Source organism: Oryctolagus cuniculus, chromosome 3, assembly GCF_051225735.1.
Source record: "Oryctolagus cuniculus isolate XC-2025 breed Fujian yellow rabbit chromosome 3, ASM5122573v1, whole genome shotgun sequence".
Classification (NCBI taxonomy): Eukaryota; Metazoa; Chordata; class Mammalia; order Lagomorpha; family Leporidae; genus Oryctolagus; species Oryctolagus cuniculus.
The window spans coordinates 12,854,752-12,875,905 of NC_142869.1; the positions used below are offsets into that span (position 1 = coordinate 12,854,752).

Genomic DNA, 21,154 nt, shown 5'->3' on the forward strand with positions numbered 1-21,154 from the left:
GATATGGGATGTGGGCAATCCAACCTGTGGCTGAACTGCTGTTCCAAATGCCTGCCATGAAGTCAATAAATTTGACACTTAAACAGGCTTTGAACACCTATGCAGAGCACTTGTTAAGTCACTCACTCACTTATTTGTCCCTTTAATAAGCATTTAATATGCTCCTCCTATGGCCAAGACAAGAAAAAATATTGTGATATACAGGGGTACTTCAAAATGTTTGTGGAAGAATAGAACTGAAAGAAATTGATTTTAGTTGAATAAATATTTGAAATTTATGAGTTGTTCATAATGTGCATTTTCAAGGAGTAATTTGAAGATCTCTTATACCTCTAAGTTTATCAAACCTCTTACTGAAAAGTTCAGGAATAAAAATTTTGGAGACATTCCTGCAATCCAGAGATGATCTATTAACAATTACTGAGTAATAGCTTCCATTAGGAAAGAAGTGTTTCTTTGTTTTATTTTAGTGACTATTACAAAAAAAATACATAAAGATGTCTGGTGTTCTTATTGATGGCCTATATGGGTTTTAGATTTTCAAAGATCATCTTTTTAAAAAATTACAATAGTTTCATGGAACTATATACTATAAATTTGTTTGTAATCACTCTATCATTTAACAGAAAAAAAATAAAATAAATGCAACACTTTCTTTAAATTGCCTAACATTCACTTGTTACTGGATAAGAGATATTTCATTTTAGTTCATATTGGAGGTTGACTGTTTCTTATAATTACTTTTTTATTAGTTTGTACAAATTGGAACTTGAGATCCTAAAGGTGAGATTTATAACACCCTGAAGAATTTTATTAAGCCGTGAAGAAAAAGAATAGGTTTATAAAGTGAATTTTAATTATGTTCCACTGATAAAAGCTAGTTCATATTTCATGATTAAATAAAAACCACTTAGGATTAAAAATTTCTATTTATTGGAATATTCTGAGTTCCTTGAAAAAGGTAAATCAAGAGAAAATAGGAAATTGGGATTAAGGAAAATATTTCTTGTTCTGACATTATTGATTCTAATAATCCTAATCCATAGTAATAATAATAATTATGATAATTCACGTTTATCTTGCAGCTATGGGTACCAACTTTGTGCTAGATGCTGGTAAACTAATCATTTTACTTAATACTCACCACAGCTATAAGAGAACATTACTATTTTCACTTTAAGATGAGATGTGTTGGCACAGAGATATTGAGTAACCAGTCCAAAGTCAGACAGCTGGTAAAGAATAGAGATTGGATTCTCCAAATTTCTCTCGTTCCCTAGCCCATGAAATTAACTATGGTGGGTATCATGCTATATAAATTACATTCTTTCCATACTGTCAGTTGATATTTGCATTAAGGGCAAAGGAATACCTACCAAAATCTTTCTTGATTTCAGATTATGAGGAAGGAATGTGGTTCCTGTTTCTTGATGGTTTATCAATGCTACCTCATTGGGACACATCCTTTGGCAATTTTTCTTCCATTCTGGAGTGCTACCTCCCATGTGGCTCTACATACATCTTGTCCAACGTGTAGACCATTTGATAAAACTCTCCTTAAGAGGACCAGCGCTGTGGCACAGTGGGTTAACACCCTGGCCTGAAGTGCCAGCATCCATTATGGGCACTGGTTCGAGACCTGGCTGCTCCACTTCCGATCCAGCTCTCTGCTATGGCCTGGAAAAGTAGTGGCAGTGGAAGATGGCCCAAATGCTTGGGCTCCTGCATCTGCATGGGAGACCCAGAAGAAGTTCCTGGTTACTGGCTTTGGCTATGCACGGCTCCGGCCGCTGTGGTCAATTGGGGAGTGAACCATTGATGGAAGACTTCTCTCTCTCTCTCTCTCTCTCTCTCTCTCTCTGTGTAACTCTGATTTTCAAATAAATAAACTTTTTTAAAAAAACTCTCCTTAAGGTGCATTCTGAAGGAAAAATGAAAACTGTAAACCAAAATGAAAGTGCAGGGGAAAAGAAAATGTTTAGCTCTGTTCTCCTATCCTGCCCCACACATTTCTCCTCCAAAATCTCCATTTTGGACATCATATTGATTTCTCATGTTATTAGAAAAGACTTTTTGTATCCATAAATCTTTTATTTAAGGTATAAAAACTTCATTAACTTCATAAATACAAGTTTAGGAACATAGTGATTTTTCCTAGCCTACTCACCTCCCAGCTTTCTTCTTCCTCCCTTCCCTATTACCATTTTTGGTTTTTACTAAAACTATTTTCAATTAACTTTACACACATGATTAACCCTACACCAAGAAAAGAGTTCAAAAAATAGTGTGGAAAAAAATTTTCCCCAACAGTCTAGACAAGAGCTGTTCAAAATCATTGCACCTCAAAGTGTTAATTTCACTTCTGTAAATTACTTTTTAGGTACTCTGTTAATTAACACAGATTAGGGGAACATATGGTATTTGTCCTTTGGGACAGGCTTATTTCACTAGGTATAATGTTTTCCAATTGCATCCATTTTGTTGCAAAAGACAAGCTTTCATTTTTTTCACTGCTGTGTAGTATTCTGTGATGTACCTAACCCATAGTTTCTTTATCTAGTCTTCAATTGATGGACAATCAATTTGTTGAATTCCAATTCTGGCATTTCTTCAATCTCTTTGTCTTCACATTCTAGTATTGTAGTGTTGTTGTTTTCCTTTGGGGATTTCCTGTTGTCTTCCTGTTCCTCGAATTTCTGGGTTTATTTTTAGGCAATTGTGGAGATACTTGTTGTTAGTTTTTGGTTGTGTTTTTGTTTTCCTTCTAACAGTTTTTTTCTTTAGACTATGCCTATGTGACTTATTGGCGTGTCATTAACAGATTTTAACTTTTTGATAAAGTCGTATCTGTCACAGTGTACAGTATCCTCAGTAAACACTCCCTGACCACATACAGAGTACAGCATTACTTTGATATCAAAACTGAACAAAGACACAATACAAAAAGAAAACTATAGATCTTTCATGAACGTAGATGCAAAGATTCTCAACAAAACACTCACAAATTGAATCTAAAACATATCAAAAGATCATAAAACACCATCAAGTGGGATTTAACCTAGAAATGTAAGGATGGTTTGACATTAGCAAATTAATAAATATCATAAATCACATCAATAGAATGAAGAAAAAAACATATAGTCCTCTCAGTAGAAGCAGAGAAAGCATTTGATAAGATTCAACACCCCTTCATGATAACAAATCCTCCACAAATTTGGAATGAAGAAACATTCCTCAAAATTATAAAAGCTATATATCACAAACAAATAGCCAATAACGTACTGAATAGGGAAATGTTGAATGCATTTCCACTGAGGTCTGGAACAAGACAGGCATGTCCACTTTTGCCACCCTTATTCAATACAGTACTGGAAGTTTTAGCAAGAGCAACTAAGGAGGATAAAGAAATAACATAAAAATTAGAAGAGAGGAAGTCAAATTATCTGTTTGCAGATGACATTATTTTGTACACAGGAAACCTAACCACTCCATCAAAAAGGCTGTTAGAATTGATAAACCAGTTCAGTAAAGGAGCAGGTTACATAATACACATACAAAAACAGTAGTATTTATGTAGCTAGTGATTAACTCACTGAAAACAAAAATCAAGAAAAAAAATAGGAATAAATTTAACCAAAGAAGTGAAAGATCTATATAATGAAAATTATCAAATATTGATAAAACAAATTATGAAGGACACAAAAAATGGAAATATATTCCTTGCTCATGGAACTGAAGAATCAATATCATTAAAATTTCTATACTACCTAAAGCAATCCAATCCCAATCAAAACACCAACTACCTTCTTTACAGAATTAGAATAAACAATTCTAGAATTTATATGGAATCACAAAAGACCAGAAGACAATTAAAAAAGACACTTAAAGAGGATTCTCAAAAGAAGAAACACAAATGGCCAAGATACAAAAGAAAAAAATGCTCAACATCACTAGCTATAAGGGAAATACAAATCAAAACCACAATGAGATCACCTCATGTCGCTCCCCATCTTCGTGGAGGAACGACACAGGACCCTGCACTGTTCTTTTGTCTGCTCGGCCCTCCCCGGGTTTGCTGCTGGTTCTTCCCGGGTTGGCTGCCGTTCCTTCCACCTCCATGGAAGGGCGGTTCCCCCTGGCCACTTTCCCCACTTCCGCGGGGGAGCGGCATACTGCTGGCCGGCTCTCTCAGGGGCTGCACAGGTGTTCCTTCAGATAGATGTTCCCCTTAGATGTTCCTGGTGCATGTTGTCTCTCTCCTCCTTTATAGTCCTCTTCCGCCAATCCCAACTCGGCTGCCCACACGCGGAGTACGCTGCTCTCCTCCAATCAGGAGCAGGATCAGCTCCTGGAGGTCATCACTCAAGTTGGCAAGAGGCAGCTGCGTAGAAGCTGTTTTCTCCTCTCCCAGCGCCATACTGTGGGAGAGCAGATGCATAGAATAAGTCCTAATTCCAGCAACTCAATCTAGTCCGGGTTGCTCCCCACAACCTCATCTCTGTCAGAGTGGCTAAACTCCAAAATACAGGGAGTAGCAAATGTTGGTAAGGATGAGGAGAAAGAGGAACACTTATACACTGTTGATGGGAATGAAAATTAGCCCAGCCACTGTGGAAACAATGCAGAGATTTCCTGAAAAACTAGAAATAGACTTGCCATGTAATTCAACAATCTGACTACTGGGTATATACCCAAAAGATATGAGCATAGTGTATCAAAGAGGCACTTCCATATCATGTTTATAGCAACACTGCTCACAATAGCCAAAATTTGGAATCAACCAAGGTATCCATCATCAGATGAATGGATAAAGGAAATGTGGTACATATGCATAATGGAATATTATTCTTGTATAAAAAGAATGAAATTCTACCATTTGCAGTAAAATGGAAACAACTAGAGGACATCATGTTTTGTAAAATAAGCTAAACCCAGAAAGACAAATACATGTTCTCCTTTCAATGTGGAAGCTAAAATTAAAAAAAGGAAAGGAAAGAGGAAGAAAGGGAGGGAGGGAGGAAAGATGAAAAGAATGAAGGAAAGAAAGGAAAGAAGAACTGGAAGGAAGGGAGAGAGGGAGCGAGAGAGAAGGAAGGAAGGAAGGGAGGAAGGAAGGAAGGGAGGAAGGAAGGAAGGGAGGAAGGAAGGAAGGAAGGAAGCAAATGAAAGAAAGGAAAGAAAGGAAGCAAGAAATTGTGCATCAGTATAGTTGCAAACATAGTTTTGTAAAATCTCATTTAACATCTTTGTCAAACCAATGGTTAATAATGTTATACTAATATAATTTTTTTTTGTATTTAGGATTTTTTTTAACTTTTATTTAATGAATATAAGTTTCCAAAGTACGAATAATGGGTTACTATGGCTTCCCCCCCATACCGTCCCTCCCACCCACAACCCTCCCCTTTCCCACTCCCTCTCCCCTTCCATTCACATCAAGATTCATTTTCGATTATCTTAATATACAGAAGATCAGCTTAGTATACATTAAGTAAGGATTTCAACAGTTTGCTCCCACACAGAAACATAAAGTGAAAAATAATGGATAATTTTTTTTTAATGATGATGAAATCAGATCAGACCTATTGTCATGTTTAATCCCAGTGAGAGTCAAGTTGGGAGTTGATAGTTTCTTTTCTTTTTTTTTTTTTTTTCAGAGGATCAGTTTAGTATGCATTAAGTAAAGATTTCATATAATTTTAAAATCTGTGATTACTTTAAAATTTATATGAGTGAAATGGTCATTTTTCCATTCAATTATTGTTTATATATTGTATATATTACCACTAAACTAGAGACTTTTTCTTTTTTACTTGTTGAACTTATATGGTGAAGCATTAAGCCTTTTTACAGTAATGTAAATTTAAAAGATGTTATCTCGAAAACAACAAAGAGGGACCAGTGCTGTGGCACAGCGGGTAAAGCTACAGCCTGCAGTGCAGGTATCCCATATGGGTGTTGGTTCAAGTCCCAGCTACTGCACTTCTGATCCAGCTCTCTGTTATGGCATGGGAAAGCAGTAGAAGATGGCTCAAGTCCTTGGGTCCCTGCACCTACGTGAGAGCCCTAGAAGAAGCTCCTGGCTCCTGTCTTCAGATCAACACAGCTCTGGCCATTGCAGCCATTTGAGGAGTGAACCATTGGATGGAAGACCCCTCTTTCTTTCTCTCTATCTCTGCCTCTCTGTAACTCTGCCTTTCAAATAAATAAATCTAAAAAAAAATCTAAACAAAGAAAAAAAGGGAGGGGAAAGTGTGGGAGAGAGAGGAAGGAAAGAAATATCATTATAGTCTTATAATTGCATCTATGAACTATATTGAATCTGTTAAAAACTAATTAGAAATTAAAATCAAAAAACATGAAAAAAATTTCAAAAAAAGAAACAAATATTCTACTTGCAACTAGAGTTAGAATGCTTAGACATTTTTACTGCATTTTTCACTGAAAAAGAGGACCAAGTATTTCTTATCAGTTCCTTTTTATGTAATTTTCAGTGGAAACAATTGTTCTAACATCTTGACACATTTTGCCATTGTCATGAAAACTGAAAGACGTAACAAAAAGTGATGTCTTGAAATTATAAAATCAAATGTTCCAGTTCAAAAGATGATAGTACTCATCAATAATTGTAGAAGTAAAAGTTACTGCCACAAGAAGAGTACCATAAATGAATCACAAATACAGAATGCCAAATGTGGAAGGGTGTCTTTGTGAAGAGGCAGTGAACACAAACTAACATGGGTTGTGTTGAGAACATTTTAAAAGATTTAAATGGGGACCATAACAATAGTTTGCAAAAGTTCTTTAAAACTACTTTCAGGAAAAGTTGATTACCAGTCCAACTGAATGACCAGGGGAAATATGAGGGTGAAGTTGAAAGTGAAAAATAATAGCTAAGAAATTAAGAATTCCAAATATTTCTAAATTAAATTATTATTCAAGTAGCACTTTATTCATAAATCAATGCTTAGTGTTGGACCACAGATTTTATGCTTCATGTAAAACCACAACATATTTCTGTAGCATTCATCTTAATTCCTAGTCTGCCTTCCAACTCCATCCCCTATTTTTGTGTTCATTTGATCAACATGACAAATAAATGAATACCACAAACATCTTTGGACTGGCTTAAGAATTGGAAGTTTGCTGTAGTTTGGAGAGAGAAAAATGTAGCTTTGGGATGAATATGGGTTTTTTAGGATGTGTATGTTTAGTCCACAGAGAATTTAGTGTCAGTCTTCCTGGTGACTGTGATAGCCAGGGCCTTGATCTTGGTGCTGGAGGAGACAAAGCTCATGACGCTGGGGATTATGGCAGCAGCTGATGTGGCTTGAGGACTGTGTGATGCAGGTGGACCCTTTATCAAGTCCTGCTGGGAGACTCCAACTGGTGCTGTGGTTTATAACACCAACAGCCTTAGTCCTCAGACCAGGGGATATGAACTAAACACACTGCTCAACCGCTACAGAGTTACTACAAGGTATACAGGAGATTTGCTCTGGAGGGTGTGAGTCAAAAGAGGTAGAATACAAGTAGGTTCTTTCTTTGGTCCACAAAGTAAATTCCAGAGGCATTGAGAAATTTTGGGCTGCTTGTTACAGTCTGGAGTTGCATGACATAGTGGGGTCATTATCCAGATCTTCCATGGTTGGAGTGGCTTTTATAAGGGATGCTTCTGGTGTTAACCCCCATAAGTTAAGATGTATCCCCTGACTCATGAACAGTGTGTGAGCATAGCTCTGGGCTAATGTCGCATAACTCCCACAGCTGAGGTATGCAGGGGATCTGCCTTTTGTCCAACCTGATGCCCTGACTCTAGTAGGAGCAGAAGAGAGGCACACATCACATAAGTTTTGCTGCTGAGTGTGGCACTCTGTGGAGGTGGAGGACAGAAGGGAAGCAATGAGGTTTCCCTTCTCCAAGCCTGGCAGTTGCTCAGACCCTGGTCAGCCCTCAGTCTGAAGAAAAATAAGGGGGTAACTGACTTTTAGCTGATGTCTCAGCTAAAACTATGAATGGTGGGACGCATGGCAATTTCTTCCTACTTTGATGCAGTAAGATGGCTGCTTGAGCATTCGTTTCTGGGATATAATGAAGTGTTGCCATTCATTCCACTATTTCTGCTCACAAGATGGAAAAAATTCCTAACAATTTTGGAGGTTAATTTTGGCTCTGACTGTTATTTTGTCTTTGAAAGAAATATCTTTATCACATTTTTAAAAATTAAAAAATTAATTATTAATGTAAACTCCTGAAAGTAAGTCAGTAAAGTCATAGATATATGATAGATTTTGAAAGATTCTAGAGGAATCTGATTCCTGCTCTGCTTCCCCAAACTTTCTATACCTCCCAATTCAGAATTATGTCTACATGTTGGGTTTGACCCTCTATTGCCTCTTCTTGAGTTACATTTTTTCTAATTTATGGTTTTAAATCCTACAAAGATACAAGAGCACTTTTTTCCTCTTTGGCAAGAAAATGCAGAGTTTACTTTGCAGAGACAGAACTATGGTTGCTGCAGAGCATGGGTGTGATTAATATCACCGTCAAGTGTTACCTGGCCAGATTGGCTGATGCAGAATGTTGCCCCATAAAGGTGGAATCTCATCCTCACTTTCTGAATGTAAAACCTGGGAGGAAGTTTGATAAGGCAGTGAGAGGTTAAAGAAGAGGACTTTCCTTCCTGAAACACAAGAGTGGTACAAAAGGGACTAGGAGGAGTCAAACACTGAGAAAATACAAATTTACCCAGCTTTACAAGTTTGCTGAGCCCTGCTTTGCAGAAGACATTACTGACTGACAACTTATTTTAACTTTCTCAATCCACATTTATTCTCATTCCAAATTTCCAATTGCAGCTAAGGGACAGGATTATAAATAAAAATACTCAATGTCTTATAATAAATTCTTGGACTTGGATTCTGAACATCCATGGTGAGCAATGACAGTCCTTGGCTTGTACAATTATGAATTCCTTTATGTAAAAATCTCATTTCATCTAAACTCTGTATATTTTGCCTTTTGCAGACAAGGCTTCTCCATAATAGAATCTGAATCTGAATAGTCTATTAAAAAGTGTTTTTTTAAGAACAGCTGAGTTGTTATTTATCTTTTGTCTATGCTATCAACATATTAGTAGATAATAGTTTAAACATATACAAAGTAACTTTGTACCCACTGAATAATAATTACATCATATTATTTTACTGACATAATATACATATTTTTACAAGCACACATGTATATATGTAAAACATACAACCACATGTGAAACACTTTTCTGTTTTCCTTATTAACCCTAATAGCTGCTAACACGTGTTCTCCTATGAATGTAAACTTATTACTCCCCTTTCTTATTTGATGGAAGAGTTACCTTGGGTAACCTGTTCCTACACAGAGTTTTATAGCCTGCTTTCAAAATTGTACAAATTACTCTGAAGTGAAAACCACAATGGAAATGTTCCAGAATCACATTCTTGGCTCTGGAACACAATGCCTTGGTTGCTTGCCAACTTGCTTTTCTCCATCATTCAGGGTAGTTTATTAAAATGTTTATACATGCCAATATTGAGTACAGACATTAATGTGTTCTTTAAATTTATTGTTGGCAGCTACCAAGATAATTTGGGAAGGAAAAGATCAGTATCAATTGAATAGTACATCTCTATCCAGGAGATCTCTCATTATCCTAAATACATGATTAATTTGTGTCATGGAAACTTCATCTAAAATGTGTGGTCAGAGAGTAAAGGAAAGAACCAAGAATTATAGCAACTTGCTGATAGAAAAAAGATGCTACTGCCAATTTATGGTCTTACCAGTTTAAATCTTTGAATGCCTCAGTAGTTTCATTACAAGTGTCATTGAAAAATCAGTTGGAATTCCAAGCAATATCCTGGGCATTTAAACACAGAGCTGTATAAAGGGAACACTGAAAAGTGCACACATTCCATAACCAGTATCACGTAAATGTAACACAGTATTGAATTAAATAGCCTAAAATATGTAAAATGTATAAAATATGTAGAATAAAATAAAAATGTATAAAGTTCATTAAAGAAGGCAAACGTATTTTAAAATTAGAATATTTGCTTATGTACTTATGCAACTTATCATATTAATAGGTTAAAGAAGAAACACATAATAGTCTCTGGATAGATAATGAAGGCTTTTGATAAAAGTTCGAACCATTTGGTTGAAACTTTATGTCAAATTGGTCAGGTATATTTTCTTTAATGTGACAAAAACAGATTCAACCATTGTCTCACATCACATTAAAACAGAGACCAACTTAGAATTCCACTACCATCATTTCTAATGTAATTCTTTAAATCTCTCCCAGATCATAAGAAAATAAAATAACAAAGGAAGAGGTATAAGGATGGGGAAAAAAGGGAGGCAAAATTGCCAATATTGGATATTTTGATTGTATATCTATTGACCGTAATGTATCAAATGCAGTGAAGGAAACATTATTAGAACTACTCAGGGCCGGCGCCGTGGCTCACTAGGCTAATCTCCACCTAGCGGCACCGGCACACCGGGTTCTAGTCCTGGTCGGGGCGCTGGATTCTGTTCTGGTTGCCCCTCTTCCAGGCCAGCCCTCTGCTATGGCCTGGGAGTGCAGTGGAGGGTGGCCCAAGTCCTTGGGCCCTGCACCCACATGGGAGACCAGGAGAAGCACCTGGCTCCTGGCTTCGGATCAGCGCGATGCGCCTGCTGCAGCGCACTGGATGTGGCGGCCATTGGAGGGTGAACCAACGGCAAAGGAAGACCTTTCTTTCTATCTCTCTCTCTCTCACTGTCCCCTCTGCCTGTAAAAAAAAAAATGTTGTTTCTGCTTTTCTGTAGGATTGAGATTGTTTCAAGGGCTTTAAAGTAAGAAAGAAGAAATGATTAAGCATGTTTGATAGGTAGGCAAAGTATTAAGATGTACTTACTGATTTACTACAATGCTGACAGTACTCTACCACTATCAAGATTAAATAATCAGTATTTAAGGCAGGTTTAGCACCCTTGAAAAGTTTACAGGCTACCTGACTATGTCATATATGAAATAGAAACATTTGAGGTTAATCGAGTTCTACTCTATATGCTCAATAAGCATTCAGAAACTGATTGACGTATGTAAAAACCATGGAGAGTGACTCTGGGGAATACTTTGCAGAAAGCATTCATTAAGAGATACAAGAAAACCTCTTTTGTCTGCATCAGTGAACTGTGCTTCAGTAAGAGGTAAAATGCAAAGTTGATTTGAGTGACAAAGAATAACTTGCTGAGGGTGATCAGCTGAGCTGTTGGTTGCAGCAAATAGGCTCTGGACCAGAGTTTGGATTTAGAGTTAGTCAAACCCAACACTCCACTGCCATGTTGGAACGTGGCACGATGCAGATCACCATTATTCTTCCTAACATAGAGACTGCTTGGTAAAAGGGGATTTTATATTAATAATATATCAGGAAAGTCAGTGGCACCATCCAGCAAATAGACCTCCACAGCACACAAACTTTTGTCCTGTAGGTTTTCCCTAAGAGAAAGGAAACAGAACAGGTTATTTAAATTTACATCATTTTTTTTTTTAAAGAATAAAAGAGACTGAGTCCTCCCTGGCCTTCTAAAGGTGTTCAGGGAACACTTATATTATCTTTTTAAAGGCAGTTAAGTATATATTGTTTATAAAATATAATTAGAAGGAATTAGAATATAAGAATAAACATAAAATGAATGTACTATGAAGTCATGTGTGACATAAAAAGAATATATATAGTAACATAGATACCTTTGTCCCATGGATTAATGCTATGGTTTATGTCAGCAGGCTGAGGCTAAGCCAACACATCCTCAGATCTGGTGTATCTCCATTTGTATGTTTTATTGACCATTCTGCCTACAAAAATGCCCTCTTCGTTTGATTGTTTGCACTCAGAGGATCCCTCGTGTTTTTAAATATTTGATTAATATAACATAGTTCCATTACTTGTGGTCTATTAGAATCATCTCTAGAATTTTAAAAAAAAGCTACTGATGTCAAGATTATAGCTTAACGGATTATGCCATCATCTGTAATGGGAGCCTCCCCTAAGGGTGCCAGTTCAAGTCTCAGCAGCTCCACTTTCCACTCAAAACTTCCCTGGGAAAGCAGTGGAAGGGGACCCAAGTCTTTGGGCTCCTGCACCCATGTGGGAGACATGGAAGAAGTTTCTGGCTCCTGGCTTCAGCCTGGTCTAGCCCCAATCACTGTGGTCATTTTGGGGGTGAATCAGCAGTTGGAAAATCTCTCTCTGCTACTCCTTCCCTGTCTCTGTAATTAAGCCTCTCAAATAAATGAATAAATCTTTAAAAAAATATATAATGATTCATAATATTAATTAGTTGATGTATAATGTTATAAATTGTATTTATTACTAATTTAACCTAACACCATGTACCATACCCTGAATTTGACATTTAGAATCAAAGAACAGAATTGTGTCCATGTTTCCAAGAAATACACAGTATACTAACCGAGAGCCAGGGAAACACACTCTAAATACTTAGAAATGGTGGGACAATACAGAAATACAGTAAAAGAAGCAAAAGCAAAATATTTAGTGGCATCAGGGAAAAGCATTATCCTCTATGAAATAGTAGGGATTTTTTGATCATATATGTACATATATATTTACCATTACTCTCTACTTCTTATATTTACTTTGGTATCACTAGCTTTCATTATAATTTCATCTTTTTGATTTGTTTATTTTTGTTTGCTGAATAAAAGAACATCATGATCTGGGACCCTAACATTATTTGAATAAAAATGTTTATTTATGAGAACTGAACAGATCAGTCAGCTTCCGTGAATTCCCAGGGGGCCTCGGCAGTAGTTGATTGCTTCTCTCCTAAAGTAAGCACAGCCAGCATTTCCCAAAGACTGTGACTTAGACTTATTCTAGAGGTGCTTTATTTGTCCAGTGCCAACAAAGAGTACCAGGCTGCAGTGGATCTGAGTTATTCTGAGTTAAACAAAGGTAAATATATAAGTTTACCTCAGGACTTCTTGTAGTCTTTAAAATGCTGATATGCCATCTAATTCACCAAGTGGAAGACATTTTGTTTAGGATTTTTCAAAACTTGGATGCCAGAATTGTTGCTATTATGGCTTTGTGAATATTCCAGTTACCTTTTAAGGAGTCTCTGTTTCAAATGCCACCCTGCACAGAGATCACTCCTTCTACCCTATTAACTTAGTATGGCACTCATATTAATATCTACCATCTTATCACCCTTCCTATTTCTTCATATAACTTATTAGTACCTGGCACCCTTACTGTCTGTTTCTCATCCACTCTCACATGCTAGAATTCAGGGTCCCTGAAGATAAACCCCTGCTGTCTCCCTAATGCTTGCAACTTAAGAAGTATTTTTTAAAAACATGTTGCCTGAGTTCTTCTTTACCATCTTCAGTGTCTGTCTTTTGTGCCCAAGTTCGCAAAATGGCTGCTGTGTTTCCAGACATCTCCAGCATGTTCTGAAAGGAAAAAAAAAAAAAAAAAAAAAGGACAAAAAGTGCAAACATGTGTTTCTTCCATCCAGAGACTACAGTTTTCCCAATGGATCTACCCTTTATACTCCCCCTTTTATGTTGTAGGCCACAACTATATTGCATGATCATCACAAGATACAAGGGCTTCTAAGGAGGTGTTTTAACTGGGTAAGTTGCTATCTCAATGAAATTGTATTTCTGTTAATAAAGAAATCTATTCTGGGCATTTTATAATGACTAGCCCTAGAAAATCATGGTTGTTAGCATTGTTATTTTCACTAATGTCACTTGCTTGGCTTCTATAGGCATTTCAGTTTGAAACCTTGAACTAGAAATCTTGAAATCATTTGCAGTCTTGAAACTTCAGGATTTCATGACCTATGCATTTCCAGAAAATGTCCTCGATTTATCTGTGTACAGAAGAGGATCGTGTAGTGGGTGTAAATTACTAACATAATGATGGAGGAGAGGGGAGAGCTTTCTTTTTCTCTTTTTCTCTGGCAAAAAAAAAAAAGAGTCAATACTTTCAAGATAACGGTGAGGTCTGCTCTGAAGTCATTCTTGCTGGTGTTCACTGAAGTAAAACAAATGCTCCCGAACAAGTGAGTGTCCCTCCCCTGGGAAGGTTTGTCATGCCAGCATCATCACATTCTCAGGAACAATGATGACGCTGTCACTCGGAGGTCAGAAGAGGAAATTGCAAGGCTCTGAAATCTAAGCTGGAGTAAGACTGACAGAGGACGCATTAAAAAAATCAGACTCACAGAAAAGGAAATGAAGACACAAAAAAGCACTTTGTGAAATGTGCTGAAAATTGGAACATTTGGTTCTATAAAATACCCTGTCACCTTCTAAGTTTCCCATTTTGCTGTTTGATAAGTTACAAATTTTCCATGACACAGGTGGCCAATGCCACTAAAAATAGTTTCTTGAGCCTTATCAGTATCATTTATCAGAGGCAGTGAGCAATGTGGTGCTACACTAGGACATTCATTCCAGCACTATCTGTCCTGCTGACTGCCCAGTGGACTTCAAGATGGGCCAAAATGAGAAGCTGATGGTCATACCTACCAAATGCGAGGCATTACAATAGACATGTTCACATGAATCACATTGTTATATTTATTGTGCCAACCCAAATAACATTAAAAAAGAGGAGATTGAAGGACTAGGGCATAAATTTAGGCAAAGTGCTTGAACCTACAATTTCTCATTTTCTCTGAGCTGATTGAGTTTGGACTTGCTGGCATCCTTCTTTGTTCAATAACCATGTAATTTTCACAGACACCTTCACTCCTAAAACTTCAGTTTCCTCATTATTGGTGGACTGAGATTTAAAAAGTTTCCACAGAACCCTCACTGGGTTTTCATAAAAAAAGAAATAATAACAATACATAAAAATGCCTTTAACATTGTCAATGGTGCAGAAAAGTAAGCTTTAGGACTTTGAATTTATGTTCATATTTTCACAAAAATTTCAGAATTGCATTTTTGTGTGCGATATGACACTAGAAACAAGGTGGAAATCTTTTCTTCAGTAGAGATTGATCCATTACTACTTTCTAATCAATAACAAGTCCCTCCCCACCATTATGTAGTGTCACCTTTGTGCTAAGTATGGTGATGCTTATTTACAAGTCTGTCTTTTAATCCGTTAGGCTCCAGGAGTTTGTCTATCCTTGTGCCAACGCTATGTTATCAATAATGGCAGCTTGAAAATAATGTTAGATACCTAACAGTGTTAATCCACTACATTTGTTTTTTTCTGAGTTGTTTTGGCTGTATTTGGACCTTTCAGGTATTAATTTTCAGGTATTAATTTTGTTGTTGTTGTTGTTGTAAGGACAGGGAGTATCATTCCATTTACATAATTCTTCTCATTGACCTTGTATCCAGTGTCTTGGTAAATTCTCTTGTTAGTTTTAGCCATTTGTCTGGAGTTACTTTTAGATAGTTTTATGTATGGATTTTCGTTGCATGTACCTAATCATAATTGTGTTTATTTAGTTGGTTAGTTCTAATCCTTATGTTCTGGTGGTTTTGTTCTGAGAGGAAGAGTGCGGTGGGGGCAAGAGGCGCGGAGTCACCACACAAACCCTGGGAGTCATGAAAGCAGGCCAGAGGTGAGCAGCCCTCAGACTCGTTTATTTCAGTTAGTACAGCAACTTAAATAGCCAAGGCAGCCAATCCGGTCAAGGGGAGATATATGCCCTAGCCAATCATAGCCTGTTGCCAGACAGGCTCCATTGCCATGTGATTTCCGAAGCCATCCAATCACAGACTGTTGCCAGGCAGGCTCTGTTGTTAGCGGCCATCTTGGCATGGCCTTCTCATTCCACCACATTTCCCCCTTTTCATTTATTTTTGAGGAACGGGAGACATGACCCTTGGCCATACCATTGTTGACCCCATTTCCATGTGGTCTCCATACACAGCTGTGCCAGGAGATCTTACCCTTTATAAGATTTAGGATCTTCTATTATGTTCCAAGTAAACTGAATTTTTAGAAAAAATTTCTAATCAGCTATTTCAATATCTCACTTCTCAAATATGACTTAATAACCAAAAACCATATATAGGGAATTTACAATCTAAAACAGTCGAGCAAATAAAAGCATTAAATGAAGAACATTCATTTTCAGATTGAAAAGATTCACTGATCAATTTGCACAGTGAATTTAAAAAGCCCAATACACTGTGAGATTTCAGAATACCAGTGATAGAGAAAATCTTAAATGTTTACTTAAAAAGTTAAAACTGAATAAGCGGTGTATATCTAAGCACAGATTCAGACTGTATTTCAATTTCTTAAAGGTATAACAGAAAAAATAAAGACTGAATAAATGAAGTAATCACTTCAAAAGCCCAAAGGGTAGTGGTTTTCCCATAGAATACCTTACTCAAACGATGTTAAATATATCATTGTAAAAATTAAGAGTGGAAATATCAGAGAGAGGAAGGAAGAAGAAAGTTGGAGCATGAGCAGTAAGGAGGATAGGATGAGAAGTATCACTATGTTCCTAAATCTGTATATATGAAATACATGAAATTTGTATAACTTAAACAAAATTTTAAAAAATAGAAAAGAGATATTTTCAGATATACAAAGTCTCCAAAAGTTCACTCAACCCTATGTGGCCCCACTTGCCATCCCTCTATCTCCCAGGATAACTAACACTATTCATTCCTTCCTCCAAATTTATAATAACAGTGCTGCAATGTTATTTTGTGAATTAAATAATGAATTTTAAGGTATTAAGTTACTTGTAAATATTTTAATCAATAAAATATTAATAGTTTTAAGGTGCATGAAATTATATTTCAATAAAAATTATCAGAATAAATCTAATATAAGGAAAAAGAAATACAAAATACATGCATGTTGTTCATTAAAAGTGAATGTAAATTGGTAATAGAATGTGTATTGGGAAACACATAAATGTAGAAATTAAACACACTATTAAACAACAGATGTTTAAGAGATGAAATAAAGAAGGAAATAAACCATATATTAAGACAAATAAAAGTGGAAACACAACATATCAATACTTGTGGATGATAAGTAAAAGAAGTTCCAAGAGAGAACTTTATAACTATAAATGTCTATATTAAGAAAAAAAGAGAAAGATCTCCAATGAACCACTTAACTTTACACCTCAAGGAATTAGAGAAGGAAGAAAAACTGAGCCCAAAGCCAGAAGAAAGGAGGAAATAATAAATACTACAGCAGAAATAAATAAAGCAGAAAATTCAAAAACAGTAGAAAAAATCAATGAAACTTTAAGAGCTGATTCTTTGAAAAGGTACGTAAAATTGACAAAGTTTTCATTTGACTAACCAAGAGAAAAAGAAATCGACTCAAATAAATAAAAGTATAAGAGAAAGTGGAGACATTACAACTGTAGCCAAGAAACACAAAGGCTCATAAGCACTTTCCACATACAATTATGTATCAAAAACAGATAAAATAGAAGAAAGGGAGAAATTTATTGAAACAGAAAATCCAGTAAATTTGAGTCATGAAAACATATAATTCTAAACAACCAATAAGAAGCAAGGAATTTAAATCGCTAAGGAACCTCCCCCCCATACATTCACAGACACACACAACAACGTAAACCTCAGCACCAGATGACTTCAGTAGTGATTCTACTAAACATAAAGGAAGCATTAATACCAATCCTTCTCCAAGTCTTCCAAAAGCTGAAGATGAGGAAACACTTCCACATTTATCTTATGAAGTCAGCATTATCCTAAAATCAAGGCCAGAGGAGGACTTTACAAGAAAAGGAGATTGCAGGTCAATATTCTCAGCAAACATACATGCAAAATCTCAACAAGATAGCAGCAAATTGATTTCAAAAGCACATTTAAAAATCATATAACAAGATCAAATGAAATTTTATCCCAGTGCTAAAGGAATAATTCAATGTATGCAAATCAATAAATTTGATAAACACATTAACTGAATGAATGATCTAAATAAATTCTTCATTATAATAGATATATAAAAAACATTTGACAGAATGAAACAGCTTTGAACAACAACTATCAGCTAGTTGGATATTGAAGGAATGCTTCTCAACATAGTAAAAGCCACATATGACTAGCTCATTTCCAATATCATATTCAATGGTGAAAAGCTGAAAATGTATCCCCTATGGTCAGAAATAGAACAAGGGGTCCCACTCTCATGACATTTTATTCAGCCTAGTACTGGAAGTCATAGCCAGAGCAATTAGACAAGAAAGATATAAAAAAGCACCCAAATAAAAAAGGAAGACATTAAATTGCTTTTGTTTGGAGATGACATGATCTGATAGATAGAGCAATCCAAAGCCTTCATTGAAGAGCTATGACTTCAGAAAAGTTGTAGGACATAAAACAGCATACAAAAATCATTGTGTTACTATACACTACACTAACAGCATGTTATCTGAAAGAGAAGTGAAGAAATAATCTGATTTATAACAGCACCAAAAAGGAATACTTAGGAATAAATTGAGCAAAGATGATGAAAAATGTGTACTTTAAAAACTAATACATTGATAAAAGAAATAAAAAAGATGCAAATAAATGGAAAGATGTCTGTTGACTATGCACTGGAAAAATTTGTTATTAAAATATCCATGCAGGGGTGGCACTGTGGTGAAAAGGCTAGAGCCACCACCTGCAGTGCCATCATCTCATATGGGCACCACTTCAAATCCTGGCTGCTCCACTTCTGAACAAGCTCTTTGCTATGGCCTGGGAAAGCGGTAGATGATGGCCAACGTCTTTGGGCCCCTGCACCTGCATTGGAAATCCAGAAGAAGCTCCTGGCTCCTGGCTTTGGATTGGCCCAGCTCTGACCATTGTGGCCAGTTGAGGAATAAACCAGCTAATGGAAGACCTCTTTTTCTCTCTGCCTCTCCTTCTGTCTCTGTGTAACTTTTTCAAATAAATAAATAAATCTTTTAAAAAAAGTCCATACAATCGAAAACAATCTATAGATTCAAAGTAATCCCCATTGAAATTAAATTTTTCACAAAAATTTAAAAATATAATAATTCATATTGAACTACAGCTAGATAAAGCTATTTTGAGAAGGAATGACATATTTAGAGGCATTAAACTTTTTGGATTTAAGGTATTATGAATCTATAGTAATGCAAACAGTAAGGCAGTGGCAAAAACAAATAAAACAAAGCAAATAAACAGTAAACAGATATAAAGACCAATGGAGCAGAATAGAGACCCCAGAAATAACCTCAGGTATGTACAGCCACGTAATATTAGACAAGGGAGTCAAGAAACAAAAGAAGGAAAGGATTGCTTTTTTAATAAAGGATGTTGGGAAAATGAAATATCCATATTCAAAAGAATGAAACTGGATCCTTCTCTTAAACCACTCACAAAGTTAACTCAAGATAGATTAAAGACTTAAATTTACAGCCTGAAACCAGAAAATTCCTCAATTGAAACTTAAGGTCCTTGACTTTGGTCTTGGCAACGATTTTTTAATGTGACAACAAAAGTAAGAGCAACATAAAAAAAAAAAAAAACTGAAAATATATCAATCTAAGAACCTCTCCACAGAAAAGGAAGCAACAAAGTGAAAGTAAATATTTGCAAATCTGTATTTGATAAGAGGTTAATATTAGAAATATATAAGGAGCTCACACAACTCAATAGAAAATATCATATTCTGGAATTAAAACATGAGCAAAGAACCTTAACAGACATTTTTCTTAAGATATACAAATGGCCAATAGATACATGAAAAAAATGTTAAAATTTTTGATATTAGGAAAAGGAAAATATAAAGTGCTATATCACTTCACAGCTGTTAGAATGGTTATTATAAAAAAGACAGAGATAATTGGCATTGGTGAGGATGCAGAGAGAAGGGAATATTTTTACACTACTGGTGGGAATGTGGAAAACAATATGGTAGTTCCCAAAAACTTAAAAATTGAACTACCAAGTGATCTAAAAATCACACTTCTGGGTACCTATCTGAAGGAAATTACATCAGAAAATCTCTTAAATTGTTATTTGTTCTCCTATGTCCACTGAAGCATTACTCACAATAATTAAGACATGGAATGCTCAAGTATCTGTGACCAGAAAGAAAATGAATGAAATGTTATTCAGGCATATCCAAGAATTACAGCCTGTTATTTTCAACAATATGTATGAACCCTAAAACATGCCAAGTGAAGTAAGTCAGAAAAAAGACAAATACTATGTGATCTCATAAGGGGAATTTTGAAAAGGCAAACTCATAGAAAAAAGTAGAATGGTATTGCAAACAAGGGGCTCACAGGGCTTGGGGATGGGAAAATGTTGATCAAAAGGTACAAACTTTTAGTTATAAAATTAATAAGTTCTAGAAATCTAATGTACAACATGATGAAGGTAGTTCATAAAATTTTGTTGTATACTTGAAATTTACCAAGAAAGTAGATAGTAGGTATTCTTAACACACACACACACACACACACAAAGATTCGATTGTGGTAATAGTTTCACAATCTACATGTTTTTTATTTTATTTTATTTTATTTTATTTTTTTATTTATTTTTTTTTAATTTTTTGACAGGCAGAATGGACAGTGAGAGAGAGAGACAGAGAGAAAGGTCTTCCTTTGCCGTTGGTTCACCCTCCAATGGCCGCCGCGGCCGGCGCGCTGCAGCCGGCGCACCGCGCTGATCCGATGGCAGGAGCCAGGAGCCAGGTGCTTCTCCTGGTCTCCCATGGGGTGCAGGGCCCAAGCACTTGGGCCATCCTCCACTGCACTCCTGGGCCACAGCAGAGAGCTGGCCTGGAAGAGGGGCAACCGGGACAGAATCCGGCTCCCCGACCGGGACTAGAACCCGGTGTGCCGGCGCCGCTAGGCGGAGGATTAGCCTAGTGAGCCACGGCGCCGGCAACAATCTACATGTTTAAACAATCATCATGATATACACCTTAAATTTATACAATTTAAATATCAATTACACCTCAATAAAGCTAGAAAAAAATTTAAATTTAAAATGAGGATATTTATTACATTTGAAAAATTTTGGTTGGTTTATACTTTTGATGTAATAGGAACTTACTGTTGAAATAGTGAATCTGCATTTTAAATGTATATGTTAGCAAAA

At 36.1% G+C, this 21,154-nt stretch overlaps 1 long non-coding RNA gene across 1 annotated transcript in view; it reads right to left on the minus strand.

The window, feature by feature from the left end:
- Nucleotides 1-2,947: 2,947 nt before the first annotated feature.
- LOC138848919 (uncharacterized) overlaps nucleotides 2,948-21,154 on the minus strand; it is a 33,794-nt gene continuing 15,587 nt past the window's right edge. The window contains exons 2-4 of the long non-coding RNA XR_016231419.1: nucleotides 9,819-13,510; nucleotides 8,558-8,630; nucleotides 2,948-4,418 (exon numbers count right to left, since the gene is read on the minus strand). This is a non-coding gene — a long non-coding RNA (uncharacterized LOC138848919). The remainder of the gene's footprint in view (nucleotides 4,419-8,557; nucleotides 8,631-9,818; nucleotides 13,511-21,154) is intronic.